This window comes from Varanus komodoensis, unplaced genomic scaffold (genome assembly GCF_004798865.1).
Source record: "Varanus komodoensis strain SLA01 unplaced genomic scaffold, ASM479886v1 scaffold51, whole genome shotgun sequence".
NCBI classification, from domain to species: domain Eukaryota; kingdom Metazoa; phylum Chordata; class Lepidosauria; order Squamata; family Varanidae; genus Varanus; species Varanus komodoensis.
In genome coordinates, this window is record NW_025336100.1 from 1,934,241 (window position 1) to 1,956,181 (window position 21,941).

General features: G+C 41.8%; 1 protein-coding gene across 2 annotated transcripts in view; it reads right to left on the reverse strand.

Annotated features, from left to right (window-relative positions):
* Positions 1–8,971, reverse strand: part of CSGALNACT1 (chondroitin sulfate N-acetylgalactosaminyltransferase 1) — a 67,616-nt gene extending 58,645 nt beyond the window's left edge. For both annotated transcript variants that reach the window (XM_044447382.1, XM_044447379.1), the window contains exon 1: positions 8,763–8,971. The gene's annotated coding sequence lies outside the window, so the exon portion shown is untranslated. The remainder of the gene's footprint in view (positions 1–8,762) is intronic.
* Positions 8,972–21,941: the final 12,970 nt, after the last annotated feature.

Here is a 21,941-nt window from a genome sequence, read left to right on the forward strand (position 1 = left end):
TGATCTGGCCAGGGCAATTTCTTCTCCCTTCTCTTTCCTCCTCCTATATTCTTTATTTACTTATTTTATACTGTTAATTTTAATTTTATATTATTGTATCTCAGTGTATTTTTTGTATTTTTGTATTTATTGGTAATTTATTATGTTCTATTGTATTTCAATGTATCTTATTGTGTTGTAAGCCGCCCCAAGGCTTCGGCAAGGGGCGGCATGGAAATGTTATAATGACAATAATAATAGTAGTAGTAGTAGTAGTAGTAATAATAATAATAATAATAATAATAATAATAATAATAATAAAAATAGTGCCTGCGGGCTGCGTGTGTGTCCATGCTGTTTGTGAGGGCGCTGCTTGGCTCGGGACGCTGCTCAGCTTGGGATCGGTCATGTGGTCGTGCACTGAGTGCTTACTGCCGGCGGCGACCATTATGTTTATGTGTGTGTAGAGTGACTGGCTACGTGCAAAAGGTAAATAAGTTCTTTACTTCAAAAAAAGTTGGTGAATTGAAAATCTTTTTTGGTGTAAAAGTGTGACCCCAAGAGGTGAGTTCTGGCACCTTTTTTTTTTTTTTTTACAAAAAAGCACTGCCTATATGCAATAATAGTTTATTATTGCATGATACTGTATGCCCTTCCCTCCAGGTTGGACTATAGCTCAGCCCCAGCATTGTTTTCCAATATATCTGGGGGGCACTAGGGTAGGCAAGACTGCTTTCTTGCGTGCATTTCATGGAAGTTTAGAGGACTACATTATTAAAGGTTGAACACCTTTAAAATGGTTTAAGTGTGTAAAAATTAATAATTTGGATTTTCTTCTTTTTAAGTCAGAGCATAGGATTCCGATTGTATAGTTCATAACACACTTAATTTGGGTTAAATTTCCACTTGGCTCAATGTGTTCAGAGGAGACATGCATAGTCTTAAACTATTTCCCACTGAAACTGGTGGACCCTAACATTTTACATTGAATTCAAAGGGACCTATGTGTGAATATTATAGTTGGGGCTCAAACAGAACATTTAACCTCTAAAGTGTTTTTCAAATATAGTGTAGCTTCTTTTTTTTTAAAGCCAAATCAAAACTATATCTCAAGATAAGAATATAGTTTCTTATCTACTTCTGTCTCTGAAAACTGTGGATGCTTCCAGATGGGCTGCTCCTGCTGCTACCAATTAATTCTGTTGTTTCCTCTTTCTTGATTTTTTGTACAATGAAAAAAGGCAAAGGAAGCAGTGGACAAACCTGGGATGGTTACAAGTAGAAGATGGCAGTGTTTGGAAACACACATCTTTTAATTCTGTGAGTAAGGCAGGTTAATTCCATAATAAAAGAATTATCTGGGGAGCTCCTTTCTCTTTCACAAAATGGCAGCACATTAAGCCACAGTTGGTTGTCATGTCATGCAAAGTTCGACTTTTTTCTGCAGCGTGGCTTGTTCTAGAGCAACAAGCCACCCTGATATCTCAAGACTTATTTTAGGGGTTGATGGACATGATGGATTGTTGTGTTGTCTGAACCTAGCTGACCAATCCCATCATAGGTCCAGGAAGCAGTGAGTAAAAGAAAGGGGTCTTGTTTAAGTTGGAGGGTGGGGTTGACACAGGTAAACATGTCTGCATATGAAAACTGTCACAGCAACAGTTAGCTTGTCAAAAGGGCTGCTTAAACAATCTTTCCTTTGAGAGCTGCCAAAATATAGCCCCCATGAAAAAGGGTCTCTCTCTACACGTACATCTTGTATAAATAGTATAAATGTTACCTTTTCAGAGTGCCAGGAAGCTTGAGGTAGTCTGGAAAAGATGGGGAATGAAAACAGACAGGGTAATAATTTAAAAAACTCAAGGATTATCTCTACTATGGAAGAGATAACAGTGCCAGCCCCTTTTGAAAGCAAAACAATCTTTGCAGATGTTCTCTTGACATCTCAGCATCTGACAACTGTCAAGTGAAATGTAAATTAAAAATTAACTTATTTATAGCCTTGTTCGGTCTATGTCCCTGGTTATGTCCCTCCTTAACTTTGATTAGAGACACTTACCAGGCCATTAACAGAGCAAGAGATGCATTTTGACTAGTCAGATGTGACCAAAAATTAAATAAAATTTATGAAAATATTTGCACACATTAAAAACTGGCAAACCAGTACTAGCTCCTCCAACTGTCAGAGGAGCTGAGATGGACTGATTCTCTGGATGAGTACATAGTACATATTGTGTACTGTGCAACTGAATTCACATTACTCTGACACCTTGAAAAGGTAATATGTGTATCAACTGTAAGATAGCCATGGCTCCAAATGGCTTCTATTGTTCCATGTAATTCTTTCCTAGAATGTCTCCTCATTCTTCTCTGGAAGTTCATCACACATTGATTGGGGTGCTTTCTATTTAATGTCCCATTTGCCTAAAAATATCTGTTGGCTTTGGATACTCTATGCATCTTTTGCTCTCTGAAATATTCAAGAAGAGTACAAGCACAGTCCTTTTTAATCTTCCTTTGTGTCATTTAACAGGCATTTTCTCCTACTGTTTCATCATTGACTTTTGTCTGGGGATTTATCATATAACAGGATAAATTACAGTTACTCCAAAGAACATATCAACATATTATTAGAATGACTTTCTATTTTTGATACATAATCTGCTGGCAGCACCAATTGACAGTCCTTTCTTCATTTGATATTTTTTTTATTGAACCTCCTTGGTTCTTTCATACATGTGTTCCCTTCTGTTTCATCATCCCTAACTAACTTAAGCCAAGTAAGAAGTGAAGCCATCTGAACTTCCTTATTCAGAAGTCAGGTAAATATAGCTCTTGTATATGAGGCATTTCTTGTGGATTCATCATTCCCTTCTCTCATTTCATGGGTCTTTAGACAACATACCATCCAGTTTTGCTTCTGTTTTTAAAGAGTGGTTTTGGCAAGTTTTTTCAGAGCAGAGAAAATGTGCTATTTTTGAAAGGGAAAGAAAATGCATTTTCTACTTGCATATTTATGCTATTTCAGTAACCAAAGTGTCACCTTGAGATCACGTTAGCTTTCCTACCTGAGTTGTTAATCTGCTATATCCACCTTTGTCTTTCTCACAGCACTGAGAACCAAGATGTACATAAAAAGCTTTTGTTTGCCTGCTTTTCCACTAAATAACCTCTAGGTGGTACTGTGCTATAGCAAAATAATGCAATTACACAACTAGGATTATTTTCATTTGCATAAATACTCTGAACTCTGGAGAGGGTATTAGGTGAAAAATCCTGTTACTGAAACAGGTGACATATGAGCCACCCTAGATAATTCTACCCACCTGTTTTCTGGTTTGTACCATGATATTCAGGCAAAGTCTAGGTACCTTAAGTATAAGGTATGTCAACGTGGTTCAGTAAGGAATGTTTTCAAGAAACATAGAAACAGAGCAAGTCAGAAGAGGCTTCCCGGGCCATCTAGTCTGACCCCTGGCTCCAGCCGGCTCCGCTCACGGCATGCCCACCATGTGCACATCCAGCCTATCCTTGAACACCCGCACCGATGGCGCCTCAACGACCTCTTGTGGAAGCCCATTCCACACCCTCGGGGTCCTAACTGTCAGGAAATGCTTCCTGGCATCCAAATGGAACCTTGACTCCCTGAGCTTTGCTCCGTTGGAGCGCGTCCTGCCTTCCTCTGCAGGGGAGAACAGGTCTCTACCCAGCTCCATGTGACACCCCCTCACATACGTGCCTGTATGTCACCAACATATCCCCTCTGAGTCTCCTCTTCTCCAGGCTGAAGAGACCCAGTTCCTTCAATCCCGTCTCTTACAGCATCCTCTGCAAATTGGCCACCAAACTTGTGGCCCTACACTGCACTGACTCTAACCTGGCTATGGGGCCCAAAGCTGAGCACAATACTCCAGTTGTGGGCACACCAGAGTTGTATAGAGTGGTAGTAATACAGTGGTACCTTGGCTCACAAACTTAATCCATTCCAGGACTCTGGTTGTGACCCAAATTGGTCGTGAGCCAAGTCCATAAGTTTCAATGTAAATAAGGTTAATCTGTTCTGTAACTTTTTTTTAATCAGAAAATTGTGAAGCAAAGTGACAAAGAACAACAAAGATTGTGGCCCTCTCCCCCCCATCCTGAGCACAAGCGTGGCCATCTCCCCGCCCCCCCAGCACGACCGCGATCATGTCCGTCATCCCTGCACACACCCGTCATCCTGGCAAACATAGGGGCACCAGGGGGAGAGACGGGCACAAATGCAGGCACCCCAGGGGGAGAGACAGGCATGAACGCGGGTGCGCTGGGGGGGGGGAGAGACGGGTGCAAATGCAGGTGTGCTGGGGGGGGAGAGATGGGTGTGATTTCGGCCATCTCCCCCTGCCCCCAGCAAGATCGTGGCCATCTCCCCACTTGGGGGGTGGGGAGATGGCTGTGATTGTGGTTGCCACCCAATGGAGAGTTTGTGACCTGAGTCAAAATGTTTATGACATTTTTGTTCGTGACCCGATTTGGTCATGAACTTAGGCATTCATGAGCCGAGGTACCACTGTACCTCTCTCGATCTAGAAGCCACACTTCTGGCTATGCAACCAAGGGTGGTGTTCACCCTCTTGACCACCACCACCCTTGACCAAGAAAAATGCATAAGGACAATACAGAACAGCTACGACCTCATGCATTTTAGCATCTTATAATGCATTATAAATCCATGATAATTTGAAAAAAGAAAGAAGCTATTTTAAGGTAATAAGAGTATTCTGATAAAAATTTTACCCCCTTCTGGCTGACGCGCTATCCAGAAAACCTGAGTACTTTCCTGATAACGAAGGACAACCCAAACCTACCCCATCTTGCAACCTGAAATCGCAGCCACAACCTCCATCACTTCTTCATACAGTGATGACATCCGACATGCACAACAAGCTGATCCCTTCATACGCATGAAGAAAGACCATGGAAGGAACAACTCCCTTCCTAACCCCTTTTCATTAGAGGATGAAATCCTACTCTACAATTGTGTCCCTTATGTTCCAGTTTCATTTCGTGAACGAATACTGCAACAGTGCCATGACTCTTCATCCGCAGGCCATTTTGGGGTCTACAAAACACTGCACATCCTCTCTAGAGGCTATTGGTGGCCTCGCATGTACCATGACGTCAAAACGTATGTACTCTCTTGCCCCACGTGCCACCTTTCCAAATGACAACAGGGAAAGCCACCGGGACTACTCCAGCCAATAGAAACGCCTCCCGGACACTAGCATACTGTCTCAATGGACTTCATAACTGATTTACCCAGATCTAGTGGCTTCAGCACCATACTAGTAGTTAGACCTCTTTACCAAGATGGCCCACTTCATTCCCTGCACAGGACTACCATCCGCCAAGACCACCGCCTCCCTCTTCATCCACCATATTTATAAAGCACATGGGTGGCCCCTAGGTTTAATTTCAGACAGAGGCAGTCAATTCACGTCCCGATTTTGGCGGGAACTCTTGACCCTATTCAAAGTCGACCTCCGCCTCTCCTCAGCCCATCACCCACAGACCGACGGTCAAACAGAACGCCTCAACGCCACTCTTGAACAATACCTCTGCTGTTACGTTAACTACCAACAGGATGACCAGCTCTCCTTTCTTCCACTAGCAGAATTCGCATACAACAATTCTGTCCATACCTCCACCCATCAAACTCCTTTCTTTGCCAACCTTGGTTATCACCCTCGAGCATTTCCCTCATCGCTTCCCTCGTCATCCGTCCCCACTGCTGGGAATTTCCTCAACGATTTACCCTCGGTGCAGTCCATTCTCAAACAACAATTAGACAAAGCCAAGTTGATCTACAAAGAAGTTGCTGATCGATGAAGACAACCCGGACCTGTCCTACACGTTGGTGACTGGGTCTGGTTGTCCACCGATTACCTCCCCCTTTCCGTACCCTCTCGCAAATTAGCCCACAAACGGGTCGGACCATTCCGCATTGTCGCTCAAATCAATCCCCTCACCTTTTGCTTGACCCTACCCTCCTCCATGAAAATTCATCCAGTCTTTCACCATTCATTGCTCTCTCCAGCTCTGCAACAACACCCCCTCTGCACCCAACTCCCTCCTCCTCCGCCTGTTATAGTAGACGGAGAAGAAGAATTTGAAATCGAACAGATTCTCGACTCTAGATTCCGAAGAGGATGCCTACAATATCTTATACATTGGAAAGGCTACCCTCCCGAAGAAAGAAGTTGGGAACCCGCCTCCAACATTCATGCACCTACCCTACTACGACGATTTCACGCTCGTTTCCCATGGTGGTGGTGGGCTGCTCATCCTGCGTCGCTCCCGGAGGCTGGCCCGGGCTCCACTGGTGCTTTGAAGGCAGCAGGACCCCTCCCCCGTGCCCCGCCCATCCCGGCGCACAGCTTAGAGGGAACATTGCGCCCAGGGTAACGACTCATGTAGGTGCGTGTGAGAAAAACGCACGGGCCGCACTATCACTAAACTTTGATATCAAGTGGGGGCCACAAAATATCGTCCCATGGGCCGCAATTGGCCCGGGGGCTGCGAGTTTGAGACCCCTGCTTTAAACAGTGGTGAGTAAACAATGAGAAGTGCAATCTGTACCTCATATTAAAAAAAACTCTGTAGTGGAAAAATAAGAAAAGAAACACTCATTGCTCAGTTCTGAAAATAGATACAGCAGATATTTCTTCTCTCCTCCTCCTAAATTTATCAATTTGCACTCACAAGGAAATTAACAGCATCCAAGTTCTTTTGGTTATATACCATATTTTTTGGTGTGTAAGACGATACTTTTTCTTAAAAATATTTACCTAAAAATGGAGGGGCATCTTATACATGGGGGGGGGCTGAGAGGAGAACCGCAGGTGCACTGGGGGAGGGGAGACTGGCGCAATTGGGAGGAGACTGGCATGAGCGCGCTCGGGAAGGGAGACTGGTGCAATCTCAGGGCGCACTCGGGGGGAAACTAATATGGGCATGGGTGCATGCATGTGGGGAGGCAGCAGGCACGTGTGCCCAGCAGCAGCTTGCTCGCTTGGAGATCAGTAAGAAAAGTGGGGGGCATCCTATACATGGGGGCATCTTATAGTTGGAAAAATGTGGTAGCTTCCCAATCCCCTGCTTTGCCATTTCCATAGTGCCACCTTCTATTTCTTACTAGTCCATGTGAACAAGAATGTATGTCAAAATTATCCACTTCTTTGAGTATTTGTGCATTTCCTCCTTTAGCAGCTTTTGAATTTAAAATGTCTGAGATTTTATTATGGTCCTAAGTAACCCAAGTGTTCTGCTGGATCAGACCACAGGCCTATCTAGTTCAGCATTCTGTTCCTGTAAGTAGTCAACCAGAAGAGTATGGCAAACCCACAAGCTGGACATGAATGCAATGGTAGCTTCCCCTTCCAAGGGCTCCTATTTTCCAGGACTGGCTGAACTATTTCCTGGTATGGGTCCTTATTTTGCCCTTGTTTACTTTACTTTTGTGGGGAATGGTGGTGGTACCTTTTTATGAATACAGGGACTGTGCTTTTTAGGAATATAGGCAGAGATTGCCTATAAAGTATGACATACTACGATGAGGGGAACAGGTAGCACATTTGAGGCACTGTTCAGCTGTGGTGTAAGAGCTACAGGAAAAAAGTTATAGAACTATGAAGAACAATGCTGTCAACTGACTAAGGATAGGGAACCTGTTCAAAAGTAGCAAAAGGGCCACCTGCAGATATAAGTTACTTTCCCTGTGCTCAGTTTAGTGCAAATACGTTAATGTGATGGGGAAATGCCCTGCAGACATGCCCTTAGGACTTCTGCTAGATTGTTTAAATTGCGTAGATGTATACCTTAGGTATACACCGAAGAATGCTGTGGCTTGATGAAAGAGGTACATACAAACTGATCAAGCAGCCAAATTGGCTGTGGCTCCTTCATGAGTATCAGCGATTCTCTTGCCACAGCATTTACTCGCACTAAGAAAGCAGTGGGTGGGGGGAGGGGCTACCTCTGAAAGAACAGCCACCCTCCTATTCCCTCATTGCACACCTTCATTGGCTTCATGGAGAGCTGTGCAGATGAAAGAAGCAGCTGAGGGCTCTTGTGAAAGTTGGCCAAAGGTTTGCAAGTTCATTCTTAGGAGTTCCAGATGGCTGAGTTGTTGCAAGAGCCCTACAAAAGAACACACAATAGTGGCTGCAAGGAGAAGGGAATGCATTGTTCTGTGGTAATGAGAAGGGGTGTAGTAGGAAAAGGGGAGTATGTCCATCTTGTCTTGCCTCAGGTGGTAAGAGATCTTAAAATCATTTCAGTAAGCTACATAGGTTTTTGCTGTAAAGGTTTTTGCAGGATTTTAAAAATATTTGAACTAGATTGTAAAAATGACAATTCACAACACAGTGGATGTAGCCCAGTGATAAAAGGCTATAGCCCTTTTTCAAAGTTTACTTTCTAATAGAGAATAAGGACCTATATTAGAGCTAGGATAATATAATATATGTTGTATCCTATTAGAAATTAAATTGAAAGCACCCTAGTATTTTTAGTGTGTATTTCATTAAAAGCATAATTTTATCAATTTAAAGATTCCCATAAGCATATCATTTTACATAAAATGCTGTACTCCTTATGAAATAAAACCATGTGTGTATATGTACACACACACACACACACACACACACGGGGGGGGGGGGGGGGCTAAAAGGCAATGACTAGAAATGTAAGGAATTCAAAAGCATGCATCTTCTGAAATTGTCTTAAAATTCTGTGTTACTTACAAAATTGCAAGCAAGTATCATGAGTGCATTCATCTGTGCTGGGCCATGCTCTTCTCCTTGAGGCACAAGATGGAGCTTTGTTCCAGACTCTTTAAAAACAAGGATAACTTACTATCTTGCATAAGACACCCTGGCTGGCATTCACGGAAAGCTTCTTTTTTAAAATCCATACTAAAGGCAGTTTTTCACTGGTTCTAGTGCTTGGGCATTTGCCACTGGCTTGCAAACCATGCTACTTGCTAAAACAGCACTTGACTGTCAAATGGCACCAGTCAGGTCAGGAGCTCAGCCACAGATCTGTAATGTGAGCCTTGTGTTCACTTCCAGTTTCCCTGAGAGAAAACAGGATGGGGAAAAAAACAGTTTCATGGAATGAACTTGTCAAGAAGGATATCCTCACATAAACTTGTCTCTAATAGGAGGGCAAGGGAAAGGATCCACAAGCTTCAGATTGTCCAGACAGGTTTAAGAGGAAGTGAGGGAGGGGAGTGGGGGGAGGGCTCTTCTGTTTTTTCTGCTCTGTCAAAGAATCCAGTGTGCAGTCAGAACAGGAAACTGAGTTGTTAAACTGAGCGGTCTTGGCTGAAGTCAACTTTTCAATATGCTGTTGTCACAGTCTACTTTCCACTAGTTGGAGACAAACTTGCTCTCCACCACCCACTTCTACTTGTTGTTTTCTTCTCTTTGACAAATCTGTAGTGCTGCTTCATAATCTCTACAGAATTCCGATATAGATACTACTGCTTAAAAGAGATGTAACACGCTTCCTAGTGCTAATTAAGCACAGTTTTTTCTGCTATTGGAGCTACAAGTGGAATTGCAACTGATTTTTCATACTATTTGGAGGTTGGGCTTATTATATATTTTTGCTGTGTAGACAAAACTAGCAAAAGCTTTGCCATAGAATGGCTGCTGAAAGCCTGGCACTGTAAGAACAGCTTTAGACATTATAGATGGGATTTCTGATTTCATCAGGAATCCATATAGAAGATATAAAAGACTACAAAGGAAGCCCTCATGCCTCCACAAAATGTTAGGAGACAACCATGTACAGGAAGTGGAAGTACGGTCAGGCCTCAAAGGAAGAGTATAAACAGACAGCAAAGACTTGCAGGGACAGAGTCAGGAAGGCTAAAGTGAGTTATGAACTGAGACTAGCAAGGCTAGCTAAAAACAGTAAGAAAGGCCTTATTTAGCTACATACAAAATAAAAGACAAACAAAAGAGGGGGGTGTACAACAGTTCAACATGGATGGCAAAAAGATAGCAGGTGACAAGGAAAGGGAGAGGTGCTGAACCCCTACATTGGCTCAGGCTTCTCCTACAAGAAAAAATATGATCTGCCATACAGAGGAGGGAATGGAAATGAAAGGGAAGGATGGCAACCTAAGATCAGCAGACAAATGGTCAAGGAGCACTTTGAAGAGCTAGATGCATTCAAACCTCCAGGACCTGACAGGCTCCTGGAGGTTTGAACGCATCTAGCTCTTCAAGTATATTAAAGGAACTGGCACAAGAGCTCTCTGAGCCACTATATTTAATATTTGAGAAATCTTGGAGAACAGGGGTTGCGCTGGATGACTGGAGGAAACATAGAAATAGAGTGAGTCAGAAGGAACCTCCTGGACCATCTAGTCTGATCCCTGGCTCCAGTCGGCTCTGCTAATGACATGCCTACCACATACATGCCTACCATGTGCAAGAGAGCTGATGTGGTCCTCATATACAAGAAAGAGAAGAAAGACAACCTGGGGAACTATAGATCAGTCAGTCTAACTTCAAGTCCTGGGAAAATACTGGAGCAAATCATAAAAAGATCAGTCTGTATGCACCTTGAAGAAAATGCAGTGATAAACAGAAACTAATACGGATTTCTTAAGAATAAGTCATGCCAAACTAACCTAATCTCATTTTTTGACTGGGTTACCACCCAAATGGAAAAGAAAATGCAGTGGACATAATTTACCTAGACTTTAGCAAAGCCTTTGACAAAGTGCCCCATGACAGCAGTAGACAACAAACTAAATATGAGCCAGCAATATGATGCACCTGCAAAAAAGGCAAATACTATTTTGAAATGCAAAAGGAGAGGTATCACGTTCAGAAAAAGAGAAGTACTCATTCTCCTCTACTCTGTACTAGTCAGACCTCACCTAGAATGCAGCATTCAGTTTTGGGCTCACTGGTTTAAAAAGGATGCTGAATATCTGGAGAGTTCTGAGGAGGATAACACAGATGATGCAGGCCCTGGAAACTAAGTCTTATGACGAGAGGCTGAAAGAACTGGGCCTGTTCAGCCTTGAGAAAAGAAGGTGACATGATAGCACTTTACATGTACCTCAAAGGCTGTCACAAAGAAGAAGGAAAAAACCTCTTCTCACTCATCCCAGAGTGCAGGACATGGAACAAGGAATTTCAACGAGTGTATGCCAGGTTCAGGTAAGACACAAGGAAGAACTTCCTAACTGTCAGAGCACTACGACAGTGGGATCATCTGCCAAGAGAGGATGCTTGCTCTTCCACATGTAGAGACATTCAAGAATCTTCAAATTGTTAAAAAGGTTAAATATTTGGGAATTTTTCTTACAGCTAAATGCACTACATTGAGAGACATTCAAGAAGAAGCTAGATGGTTATCTGAGAAGGATGGTGTAAGTCTCATCCTGCACCAGCAGAGGGTTGGACCCAATGGCCTTCTTGTTTATTATTTTCTCAACATAAACAGAATACAGAAAGAAGAAAAGCATATGTATATAAAAGTAAAATAAAATTCAATAGAATAAAGTTGCCAAGGGATTTTAGACAAGTACAACCAATACATTCAAACCCACAAATTTCATTGAGGCCAAAACTATCTTTCTGTCGTTCAGCACTCTACTGAAGTTCAGGAAAAAGGGAATTATTATTCTATACATCAATATATTGTCCAATTGCTTTAAGTCAAATCATAAATCTTCAACTGCTTTTTAAAGATCTCCCTTTTACATTCCATTAATTGTACTGGATATAATAGAATTTCCATTTGTCATCAAATTCTTCAACTGGTCTTCTATTTACATAATTAGTTAATTTTGCCATTACTGCATATTCTGCCAGCTTATTTTTCCATTCTTCAATTGTTGGGAATTCTGGTGATTGCCATTTAGGAGTGATTACAATTCTTGCTGAAGTTGTCATATACTTGAATAACTCTGACATATTCTTTTAAAATGTCTCTGGTATTATATTGAAAAGCATATTCTTAGGATTCATAGGAAAATTGGTTTTAAAGGGGTTTTTTGTATTTCCACATGTATCAATTTCCAAAATCGGAAAGGCACCAGCTTGCTCACAAGGAGATCGTTTTGGACTCACTCAAAGAAAACAGTCTTTGCGTGCGCATGCCCCTGCCTCACCACGCATGTGCACACCCCCCCCCCCCCCCCCCCCCCCCCCCCCCCCCCCCCCCCCCCCCGCCCTGGCCTGCGCCCCCCTGCCCGCCTGCACCACCTGGGTGGCCTGTGCCCATCGCCGGCACCTTTCAACTGGCCCCCTGTTCAAAAAGTTTGAGGACTCCTGTCTAAGAGTGTCCAGAGGATATGCAAATGATTAGTATCTCTAAGGTGTACCCAGGGTGCAAGACTCGTAATATCAAACATAGAACACTAGGGTTGGAAGTGGTCAAGAAGGCCATTGGGTCCCTTGGTAACAACTAAAAGATGAAGGGAAAAATAAACAGTGGTTTGCTTATCTTGATTTCAAGATTGAAAGGGGAATTACAATCAGGGAAAGGTACTGTAAGAGATTTGAAATATTTTGAAAAGTTGATTGTACAACAGAATAATCATCTATTAGACAGACTTTGCAAACAGTTACTACAGCATGACACTGAAAATCAACAAGACAAAGAATGTATGGCAATTTGGAAGCAAAATTGTGGAGAAGAAATATCACCTTGTCAATGGGAACCTTTATGGAAGAAAGACATTAAATTCACACATAGCCAAGGAGTAAGAGAAAATTATTATGTTATAAAGGTGGTATATTACTCCAAAAGATATTGAAAAAATAGGTAAGAACTACAGTGGAAAATGCCCTTCATGGGTCACTGCCTTGCTGCAGTGAAGGGGCTTGCGTAGTGCAATGAAGTTATGAGCTATGCCATGCAGGGGCACTCAAGACGGACAGGTCATAGCAGAGCACTCTGACAAAAGGTGATCCACTGGACAAGGAAATGGCAACCCACTCTAGTATCTTTGCCATGAAAATGGAGCGGAGCCAGCTGGAGCCGGGAGGTTAGACTAGATGGCCTGGGAGACCCCTTCTGACTTGCTCTGTTTCTATGTTTGTAAAACCCCGTGGACAGAATCATAAAGGTAAAAGATATGACACCGGAAGATGAGCCCCTCAGGTTGGAAGGTATTCAGTGTGCTACTGGGGAAGAGCAGAGGGCTAGTGCTAGTAGCATCAGAAAGAATGAATGACAGGGTCAAAGCCGAAAGGACATTCAGTTGTAGATGTATCTGCTGGTGCAAGGAAAGTCCAATGCTGTAAAGAACAATATTGCATAGGAAACTGGTATGTAAGATCTATTAATCAAGGTAAGCTGAACATGGTCAAACATGAGATGGCAAGACTGAACATCGACATCTTGGGAATCAGTGAACTAAAATGGACAAGAATTGGTGAATATAATTCAGATGACCATTATGTATACTACTATGGGGTAGAATCCCTCAGAAAAAATGGAGTAGCCTTCATAGTCAATAAAAGAGTAGGAAAAGCAGTACTGGGATACAGTCTCCAATGACAGAATGATTACAGTTCAAATCCAAGGCAAATCATTCAACATCACATTCTATGCCCCAACCACCAATGCTGAAGACGCTGAAGTGGACTGGTTCTATGAAGGCCTACAGCACCCGCTAGAACTCACAGCAAAAAATGATGTCGTCATCATCATGGGGAATTGGATTGCTAAAGTGGGAAGTCAAAAGATAACAGGAATAACAGTCAGGTTTGGCCTTGAAGTCTAAAATGAAGCAGGACAAAGGCTACCAGAATCTTGTCAAGAGAACACTCTGGTCATAGCAAACACTCTTTTCCAACAACCAAGAGATGACTCTACACATGGACATCACCAGATGATCAACACAGAAATCAGATTGATTACTGTATTTTTCGCTCTATAAGACGTGCCTGACCATAAGACACACCTAGTTTTTAGAGGAGGAAAACAAGAAAAAAAAATATTCTGAATCAAATGGGCACATAATCACAGGCACATTCCCCATCACTTCCCCATGGGCTGCACATCTGACAGACTTACTGCACACACATATTTGTTCTATAAGACGCACAGACATATCCCCTTACTTTTGAGGGGGGGAAAGTGCGTCTTATAGAGCAAAAAGCTTACTTTGGCTCGGATCATGAGCTTCTTGTTGCAAAATTTAGGCTTAAATTGAAGAAAGTAGGGAAAAGCCCTAGGCCACTCAGGTATGACCTAAATCATATTCCTTACAAATCTACAGTGGATGTTTCAAATAGATTTAAGGAATAAGATCTGATAGACAGAGTGCCTGAAGAACTATGGATGGAAATACTTCTGTAGGGCATACGAACATAAATAAAACATTTTCTAGGGGTTCAGGGCATAGAAAAGATGGGCAACGACCACTTTAGACCAAAAATGTAGTCTTGGGTGGGTGGGGGATTCAAAGGGAGGTTTGGCTGTGTTGATCTTGGCTAGTATTAGAATAAATATTGTTAGAGCTACCTCCTTGTTTACATTTAGCAGCTGGTTATTTCTTTTAGATCAATTAGTTTATTAATAATTTTGTATCCTAGATCCTATATAGGATCTAAAATGGGGCAAAAACCACTTGAACAAGAAGAAACCTATGCTATACCAGTCCGGCAGTCAAAAGATAAGGATTGCAACCATGCTGACCTTTATTTACCACAACTTGTAAGCAGATTTGATTTGGTAGCTTTAAATAGGAGTATTGAAGGTGACAGAAAAAGTGAATTTATATTCTTCTCAGAAGTGGGAGCTTCTATGATAGATTGTTTTATCGTTTTGTATAATTTGTTAAATTCCTTTACATTGAACATTTACCCTTAGTTTTAATCTTAGAATTGGATACTCTGGTTGATCATACAAATTGCATATGAATGATCAGCTGAGACTGAAGAGTTTTACACAAATAAAATGGACAACATATTAAGTCAAAACATAACAGATACTTTATTCTTTTTAAGGACAGTCTTCAACAACAAGTGTGTAGTTAACTGAGGACACTCCAACAGATTTTTCTTTGTAGGAAGATATAATTAAGCTTTTGCAAAACCATCTTACTCTAATGCCACACTAAAACTGAATACTAAAATATTTAAGTATTGGTTTCACCATGACTGTATGGCATTGAAAAACTTTTAGTGGAAAAATATTGATTCTACAAAGAACAAAAATTTTCAACATTACTACCTAAATAGTTTGTAGGGAAGATGTGTTATGAAGCTTTGATTAAAATTTAAAAGAGTCAGGCCATGGAAAATAGATGGCAAACTCTCATAAATTCAGCAAGAAAGAAGGACTCAGGAACTTTTGGGCACGTGGTTTCAAGCACTTGGCCAAAAACAACAGCAAGTTCAGAGTATCTTATCATCTTATCACATTTCTAGGAAGTTTATTTCAGTGCTATCCTCGTTTTGGATCAAATCTATCAAAATCATCTAAGATTAACAAACAGTTTACCAGAATGGCTGCAGTTGTCATTTCAAGAAATTCTAAATTAAAATCATGTAAAACACCCAGGTCTGATGATATACCCCCTGAAGGAATAAAGGCAGAATTGATGGGCTTTTGATTGATGGGCTCCTATATTAGCAACTTTGTTCACATGTACTGATTATACATCATAAGGCTGAGGCCTAGGCATTATTCTTCCAATCTATAAAAAAGGGTAAAGAACTGATCCAGCATCTATAGCTTAATTAGTTTACTGCGCATAATCAAAAAATTTAATGTCTCTCATATGCACCAAAAACTGTTAGATTGGCTAACACAAGAAAATATTCTTGATGATGGACAAGCAAGATTCAAAGTGATCTGTAGATTAGTCCTCCAATACATTGTTGAAAAGTATGCATCAACAACGTAATAGGGAGTATATGTTGCCTTTGTTGATTTAACATCTACCTTTGACTTAATCCTCAGAAATAAATTGTGGGGTAAGCTTGAGATTACTAACATCAATAGGGAACTGTTTATACATGTGCAGAAGTGTTCTGAAAACTTCTGTTTGAAGGGTAGATGCAGTCATGTTGACTGCAGAATTAAAACCTGCTTACAGTGGAGTAATATGAGTGTATTGTGGAATTCTATGACAAGGTTTTGAGATGGCTAGATGGAGGGGATGCAGTGGATGTGGTATACCTGGATTTCAGCAAGGCCTTTGACAAAGTGCCCCATGATATCCTGGTGGAGAAACTGAGTTTTGGGATACACCAAAGCACTGTCCGGTGGATTAGGGCATGGTGACTGACCGAAAGCAGAAGGTAACTATTAGCGGGGAATCATCAGGATGGCGGCCAGTAACAAGCGGGGTCCCCCAGGGCTCTGTCCTGGGGCCGATCCTGTTTAATCTTTTCATTAACGACATGGAAGAATGGGTGAACCGTCTGCTGATCAAATTCGCAGACGACACTAAAACTGGAGCAGTGGCCACAACTGAGGAGCAGGGACTCCAGATCCAAAAGGATCTGGACAGACTATGGAAGTGGGCAGGAGACAACAGGATGGCGTTCAATGTGGATAAGTGCAAGGTCTTGCACTTGGGGCATAGGAATAGGTGTCATAAGTACAGGTTAGGGGGGAAGTGGTCGGAGAGCAGCACTTGTGAAAGGGACCTCGGGGTGCTGGTTGACTGCAGGCTAAACATGAGTCAGCAGTGTGATGCAGTGGTCAAGAGGGCGAACGTCACCCTTGGTTGCATAGCCAAAAGTGTGGCTTCTAGATCAAGAGAGGTATTACTACCACTCTACACGACTCTGGTGTGCCCACAATTGGAGTATTGTGTTCAATTTTGGGCCCCTCATTAGAGAAAGGATATAGCCAGGTTGGAGTCAGTGCAGCGTAGGGCCACAAGGTTGGTGGCCGGGTTGCAGGGGATGCCATATGAGGCGAGACTGAGGGAACTGGGTCTCTTCAGCCTGGAGGAGACTCAGAGGGGATATGTTGGCGACATACAGGTATGTGAGGGGATGTCACATGGAGATGGGTGGAGACCTGTTCTCCCCTGCAGAGGAAGGCAGGACATGCTCCAACGGAGTAAAGCTCAGGGAGCCAAGGTTCCATTTGGATGCCAGGAAGCACTTCCTGACAGTCAGGACCCCAAGGGTGTGGAATGGGCTTCCACGAGAGGTCGTTGAGGCCCCATCGGTGTGGGTGTTCAAGGATAGGCTGGATGTCCACATGGTGGGCATGTCGTGAGCAGAGCCGGCTGGTGCCGGAGGTCAGACTAGATGGCCCGGGAGGTCCCTTCTGACTTGCTCTGTTTCTATGTTTCTATTTTGACTTGTATTTTAATTTTTATATTAATTCTCTGGTTCAGACATTGAAAAGGGTAAATTCAAATTAGTAAATAGACATTTGCAAATCTTTTATATGTGTATGATGTTTCTATCACTATCAAACACAAGTGCCATGGTACTTAATATACAGATGAACTACTGATAATAAATTATTCTAAAAGTAAAGTCCTAAATTTTAATAGCATGAGGAATAAGCACCAATGGCAGATTAAAATTAGCAGGTAACTTCCAATCAATATTGGTTGCCCTGTATGATGACCTGTGCAGGGAGAGGGACAGGGTGAATGCATCCCTGTTGGTTCTCTTGGACCTCTCAGCCACTTTCGATACCATCAACCATGGTATCCTTCTAGATAGACTGGCTGGGCTGACTGCATGGCAGTGGTTTCACTCCTACCTGTCCGGCCGTTTCCAGAAGGTGGTGCTGGGAGTTTATGGCTCTGTGCCATGGCAGCTTTGCCATGGAGTACCGCAGGGTTCCATTTTGTCCCCTATGCTTTTCAACATTTACATGAAGCGGCTGGGAGAGGTCATGGAGAGATTTGGGCTGTGGAGCCATCAGTATGCTGATGACACCCAGCTATACCTCTCTTTTACATCTAATCCAGGTGAAGCAGTGGCTGTCCTTAACCAGTGCCTGGCCAAGGTGATGGGCTGGATGAGGGCCAATAAACTGAGGCTCAACCCAGATAAGACAGAAGTCCTTTTCGTAGGTGGCTTGAGTTTCCAGGTAAGCGATTTTGACCCTGTCCTGGACAGGGTTGCACTCTTCCTAAAGGACAGAGTCCACAGCTTGGGAGTGCTCCTCGACCTAGAGCTGTCCCTGCAGGCTCAAGTGGCGGTGGTGTTGAGGAGTGCTTTCCTCCAGCTTCGACTAATCCATCAGCTGTGTCCTTACCTGGGTGAGAGCTGCTTGGCAACGGTGACACATTGTAATGTACTCTACATGGAGCTGCCCTTGAAAACAGTCTGGTTCAAAATTGGTTCAAAATAGAGTTGCCAGACTGCTGACAGGATCTGGTTGTTATTCCCAGGTAACGCTGGTCCTCTATCAGCTTCACTGGCTCCTGATTGAAGTCCAGGCCCAATTTAAGGTGGTGGTATTAACCTATAAAGCCCTAAACAGCTTGGGACCGGGATACCCGAAGGAATGTCTTCTTTCCTATGTGCCTTCCACAGCTTAAGATCAGAGGCAGAGCTTCTCCTCCGGGAACTCTCCTTGAAGGAGGTTAGGAGAGTGAACACCTGGAGGAGGGCCTTTTCTGCGGTGGCACCCTGTCTGTGGAACGCAGTCCCCAGAGAAGTTGGTCTGGCGCTGACACTATATTCTTTTCAGCGCCAGGTAAAAACTTTTCTATTTACCCGATATTTTAATATTTAAATTTTTAACTACTTTTATTCTCATGCTTAGCCATTTTTATTTATTGCATTCTACCTCATTTTATTGCATTATGTGGGTTGTACTTTTTCTGTTTATTGTTTGTATTTATGTTGTAAGTAGTCCTGAGACGCTGTTAAGGACAGAGTAGAAATGCTGTAAATAAACAAACAAACAAACAAACAAAATATCTTGGAGTAACCTCATGGAAGGCCCAAATCACGTATGCAACTGCAAATGCTTCTGGAGCACTAGGCACTCCTTTTCCCCCCAACACCATACTAAAAGGTAAAGGTTTCCCCTTGACGTTACGTCCAGTCATGCCTGACTCTAGGGGGAGGTGCTCATCTCCATTTTCTATACGAGGGAGCCAGCGTTGGTCCTCAAACAGTCTCCGTGGTCATGTGGCCGGCATGTCTAAACACCAAAGTGCACGGAATGCTGTTAACCTGCCCGCTGAAGTGGTACCTTTTTATCTACTTGCATTTATATGCTTTCGAACTGCAAGGTTGGTAGGAGCTGGGACGGAGCAACGAGAACTCACCCCGTTGTGCAGATTCAAACCGGTGACCTTTTGATCAACCAGCACAGCGGTTTAAACCACTGCGCCACCTGCAGTCCCTTCAACACTATACTAAAGATGGCCAATATATTCTTGCAACCATACAATTATTTACTCCTAAAATAATCTCACAGATGTCATATGGCTCTCTGGTGTGTATGATTGAGGATTATGCTCATTTTAAGGTTGTACAAACAACAATTTAAGAACAGGCAGCACAAATGACTGTGGAGGAATGAATGCTAATATATAAGTTGAATTGAAAGTTGATATATTGCCCTGTGGGCTTTGCCTTGTTGGTTTTGATTATTATATTTCAATTTAAATGGAAAAGGCCACTGATGATAAAATTACAGTGCTTGGTCTTTTGGATGATGCCTTACAGATGTTGGGATATACTAAGGCTAAAGTGATCACACAGCATATTAGATGCTGAATTTCAAATTTATGCGAGTTCAGCTGACCGCTTTAACGCTAGTTAGATGAAATATTTTACCTTCTGCACTTGTAGAAGGCAGTTAAAATAGCAGCAATTATGCCGATGTGATCTGAGAAGAGAGGAAACAGAGGCTCATGTACTATTCTATTGACTTTTTATTGCTACTTCTTATTTATTTCATTTGTATAATACCCCACAGTTGAGGCTCTCTTAAGAGAAACTGAGACAGTATATTACCCCTATTTTGTTATAAAAAACAAAACAAAAAGCAGGGCGGTCTTAAGCAATTTATCTGTAATATCTATGGAATAGTTTGGAATTCTCAAATTATAAGGAAGTTCATTTTTATGCATCTCCTATTATTTGTTTGTTTGTTTAACTTCTATACTGCCCAACAGCCAAAGCACTCTAGGCAGTTTACAGCAATCCATTAAAACGCAATCTAACATGCACCACAGCATGAAAAACACTGAGAAAAAATGTCATACAAAAAATTAAAACCACATTTAAAACACGCATCAAATTCCAGTAACTTAAGTGGGATAAATCTTGATTGAACCTGATTAAACAACTGACAAATTGCCAACTAATTAAATGACTTGAGGAAGACGAAGGTTTTGACCCAGCACCAAAAAGATATTTGTGAACCTTTTGGGTTACCCTGTTGTCTGTTGGTGTTAACCCACAGGGGACTGTGTGGGTGTGTTTCTTCAACTGTACTGATGGGTAATTGGGCTTTGCATGTGCGGGAGATTATAGCTATATCCTATTATTATTGATAGTATGGATTGATACTGTGGATTGTACTATGTCCTATATAATTGTGTTAAAGTTTGTTTTGATTTTGTAGTGCTTACAGTTAAATATTGTATTGCTTGATTGTATTGCTCTAATGAATTATTGTATTTGTTTTGAATATGATTTTTTTTGTTCTATTGCAAGACGCCCAGAGAACCCCCTATGGGCTATGGGGCAGCATACAAATGTAATAAATGAAATGAATATTAATTGTAGGAGAATAATAAAGTAAGAATAGCAAATTTTAGTAAGCAAAATTTAGATATGCAATCTGTTTAGATATGCAATCTGTTTATCTACATACTACAACTGTAGTAGAGTCAGGCATGACTGGACTTAATGTCAAGGGGAAACCTTTACCTTTTTTAGTTATTCTAATTTTGGTGTTTGTTCAGAATTCAGTTAATTTATATAATTCTTATTGTTCTTAACTTGTTCTTAATTCAGTTAACAACTTATATACTTGCGGTAAAAGAAAACTATCTTTTAACTTGGACTGAAGTGTGTTGGTCTGTGTTTGCCTATGATAGTAATAAATTGATGTTTCATCCATAGATTGAAGACAGAACTTCCAAATTCTTTTAATGGTAGGTTTTGTGGTCTCCCTTGAGATAGATATTATAGTTTCTTCTACAAAATAAACAGTAAATAAATCCAAGTTGTTGACTTATTTGTGACTGGGAAGAAGCTTGTCCCTCTCAACAAGAGGCTGTCAAAAGATATAAGTGCATGCTCTAAATAATTTATTATTAAATAGAGAAATGTTATTTTTAAGAGCTTTTAAAAAACTGAAAAGCAAATACAGCTCATGCAGAGATGTGGATGTGGACCCAGTAGCATGCCTGACTGTGCCAAATTTGGTCTCTAACGCCATGCAAGGAAATGGTTAATTACCCATCCTCACTACTGTGAACAAATTCGCTTTAACTAGTTAATAAATCTCCGTAAAATTTGCAATCTTCTCTGCATCAGCTTAAGACAGCCCTTTTTGCGCAGGCCTCCCTGGTCATTTAGGGGCCTGACATGATTACCCAGCTGCCTTTCTTTTATTCTTGGCCGGATCTTTTTCTCTCTTTATTTTCTTTTATGCTATTTTAAATTGATTGTCAATTCTTCTCTATTTATTATACATCGTTTTAAACTGCCCGGAGACTTTCAGCTACGGGCTGTATAGAAATGAAATTAATAATAATCAATGAAACCGTCACTTTTCCTCCTAATTAAAAAAAAAGGTGTAAGAAGTTTCCAGAAAGTCATGAATGGCAGTCTACACCTGATCAAGTTTGAGAGGTTCATGTTTACAATTTGTTTTACAAGCCTATGGCCGTTGCCAAAATGGAGCATGCGTAAAACTTTTCCTCGACGACATTGGTCCTCCAAAGGGAATCTGACTGGGCTGGACTACGCATGTGCAGAATATGAAGA